The 3,553-nt window shown below is 36.8% G+C and overlaps 1 protein-coding gene across 1 annotated transcript in view; it reads right to left on the bottom strand.

The window, feature by feature from the left end:
• Positions 1–316, bottom strand: part of NLGN1 (neuroligin 1) — a 787,895-nt gene extending 787,579 nt beyond the window's left edge. The window contains exon 1 of the mRNA XM_004674974.2: positions 248–316. The gene's annotated coding sequence lies outside the window, so the exon portion shown is untranslated. The remainder of the gene's footprint in view (positions 1–247) is intronic.
• Positions 317–3,553: the final 3,237 nt, after the last annotated feature.

Genomic DNA, 3,553 nt, shown 5'->3' with positions numbered 1-3,553 from the left:
AAGAATGAGAAATAATGCCTACACTGAAAACAGTTAAGGGATTATGGCGGCTTGTGAAAACTATACCGTATATTATATGTAGAAAAGCATTAAATTATTCACCAAAAACCTTCAATAGAACAAAAGAGGTAGTAAGTCATAACTATGGTTGAAAGTCAGGAAAAGAAATGCTGTTTTCCATGAGAGCCTTTGTTGCTACTTTTCTAAGAGTCAATGGTTGAAAGGAAATCAAACTGGGAGAACTTACTGCCACTCCAGTGAGCCCTGGGGGATTTGTCATAAATTTGGAACCTGAGTGGCCTCAAGCTTCACAGTTCTGGTCCTCATAAGTAACAGAAAGCAAAGGGACCAACAGAGAAAGCAGAGCATTAGTTACGCCCAAGTGAGCACCAATATATTTTAAATTGTGGGGCAAACTTCAGGCCACCTTTTAAGTTTTACATTAGACCAAATAATTTCCTCCAAAACATATGCTATACTTAGGAGCTTCCAAGCAACAACCACTTTCTGTAGATAATCACAGATAATTCTGACTTATTCTTGCATGAAAGAAAACTTCTTAAACACTGAAAATTGGATAAATAACCATAAAGTACAGTGGTTTTGCTCCTCCTTTTAACTCTCTTATGTGGTGTCATTTTAAAAAACCTAAGAAATGATAGGAACTTAATTGTTGGTCTCAGAGATGATAAACATCCACAGACTGTTTTGGAAGTAGATTTAATAGTATATAGGTGATTCCATCTATATAACACCCTCCCTTTCCTGAATTCTGAGATCCTCACTAGAGAAAATACTTCTATTCCATGGCTCTATTTGGAATAAAAATATAATCTTGAAAAAATTTAAAGATTGTCTCAGTGTTTCTTGAGAGATCCAGGCACCTGTAATCACCTGGTGTGTATGATTAAAATGCAAATTCCCAGTCCATAAACAGGTAATTCATATGTCTGTGCCAAATGGAAAAACAAAACCCACTGCCATAATGAACTCATTATTATTTTAGGAGCAAGAATAAGAAAACTAGATTCCACTTAGTTTTGTTTTGATATCTTTAGAACAGTAATTTAAGTATAACTAAAATTGTCTGATACTATTCACTAATTATAGATATAATATTATGAATCCCCCATTCGCCCAACCCTCACCTTCTGGATAACGATTTTGAATTAAAATTAATTCTATAATTTAGGGTACTTATATGTTTTCTACTTTTACAGTCTGTGAGGAAAATAATTCCAAGCTTAAATATCAGTTAGTATGGCAGCTGGTTCTCAAATATTTTTTAAAGCCCATCACAAGTTTAAATTTCATAGGTTTGCACAGCTTAATATATTACTTGTAATATATCAAATATATAAATCTTAATATTAAGAAACAGATTTTATGGACACTTTTATTTAAATATTTTTTTTTTTTTACAAATTACACAATCTAAATTAAGATACCCAACTGTAAACAATTTTTATTTAAGAACATCCCAATTATATATAGCATCATATGGGAAACTCATATCATACAGAAAGTCCAATTAAACATATATATGAGGGAGAAGCAAAAAGGATCACCATTTGAAGATATAAATTATGTTTCTTTAACTGATAAATAATTAAATATGTATAACTCTTAAGAACTTATATGATCATAAATTAAACACAACATTAAATAAAAATGTTCCTATCGGCCCTCCCTGGTGGTGCAGCGGGTTAAAGCAGAGCACTAAGAAGCTTACGCCACTTCCGCATGAGTTCGATTCCCACTTGCCCAGGAGGTGACCACATGGCGAGGCAGACCTCTCCTGACATACCCGCTGCTCCCCTCAGCAGTGTACTTCGTTGATCTGCCTGTTCTGCTCTCCACTCTGTCTCTGGTGAATCATCTCACCCTCCGCATCTCTGGCCTGTACCCCAGTTCTTTATGAATAAATAAATAAATCTTTAAAAAAATTAATAAAATTTAAAAATAATTTAAAAATAAAGAATATTCCTATCTGCCAAGGACTACAGGAGAACATTTTGAGGGCTGAATGAGAAGTTTCTCAAGGGGAAACAACCCAGATAGAGAATACAGGGGGCAAACCCAGACATGAGCTATTGGGTCCTAAAGGTGTATTAAGATGTATGTGTATAAAGGGAGAAAGCCTGAAGTGATTGCTAGAATCCAAGTAGGGTGACAAGGGCATCAGTGCAAACAAAAGGGGAGTCACAGTCATGGTAGTTTGGTTTCAAACAGGATAACTGACCAAATGAGTGAATATCTTAATATTAGAAGCAATGTTACTAGCAGATGAGGAAGTTGAAAATAGGGAAAGGGAGAAAATCTGGGTGAATTATACAGTGTTTTATTAAAATTTGATGTAATTATAATGTGATCTCATTATTGTCAATAGATAAGTAGAGAGACATAGAAATACAGACATAAATGTGTATAAACCCATTTCCCCCAAGCCTGTCATTAATACAGCCTAGAGAAAGGAACATTCCATAGAAATGAATACACAGATATTGTTTTAAATATAATATTCCTCTAAAAGAAACAACCACTTCTAGAAGAAAAAAAAACAAGAGGAAATCAAGAAGACATTGGCTGTGGCGATGACTTTTTAGATATAGAACCAAAGGCATGAGTCACAAGAAAAATATTTGATAAGCTGGACTTCAAATAGATTCACATAGGAATTCGTCACCTCACATACAAGTCACCACAATACACCCACCATCAAGTACCCATAGTCCCATAAAATTTCACTCCCCCATCTCCTATGTTGTTCTTCCCCTCTCCCTCTGGTCTTATCGTCAGATTTTTTTTTAATGATTTCTTTTTACTTATTTATAATTCAAGAACTAGGGTGAAGGCCAGAGGTGCAGGAATTAGGAGAGTGAGAGGAATCACGAGAGACAGAGTGAGTAGCAGAACAGGTGGATCTACTGAAATACACTGCTAAGGGGAGCAGCAGGTGAGACAGGAGAGGTCTACTGCAGTGGCTGGAGGTACTCTAACAGCACTGAGACTTTAACCCCTATGCCACCAGGAAGGCCCTACAGTCAGATTTTTAAAGAATGTTTATTGTATCAATTTTGCCTTACCCTTTTGTTTGCTGCTTCTCTATATACCATATGTAAGTGACACCATCCAGTTTTTATCTTTTTGCTTTTGACAGATATCACTTAGCATTATCCTCTCTACTTACATCCACGTTGTTCCAACTGGCAAGAATTTTTTTCTAGGTTTTGTTTTTTTTTTTAAGTTTTATTCATACAGAACTGGGGTACAGGCCAGAGATGCGGAGAGTGAGAGGATTCACCAGAGGCAGAGTGGGGGCAGAACAGGCAGATCGAGGAAGTACATGGCTGAGGGGAGCAGCAGGCGGGTCAGGAGAGGTCTGCCACGCCATGTGGCCACCTCCAGGGCAGGCAGGGGAGTGGGGGATCGAACTCGTGGGGAAGTGGCTTAAGCCTCTTAGTGCTGAGCTTTAACTGCTGCGCCACCAGGGAGGGCCTAGGTTTTTTTTGTTTTGTTTTGTTTTTTTTTAAAGTACCATTAGTTTACATCA

The sequence above is a fragment of the Condylura cristata genome, unplaced genomic scaffold (assembly GCF_000260355.1).
Source record: "Condylura cristata isolate star-nosed mole 26May11 unplaced genomic scaffold, ConCri1.0 scaffold00003, whole genome shotgun sequence".
In the NCBI taxonomy this organism is placed as follows: Eukaryota; Metazoa; Chordata; class Mammalia; order Eulipotyphla; family Talpidae; genus Condylura; species Condylura cristata.
This window is presented reverse-complemented; position numbering and strand designations above follow the sequence as displayed.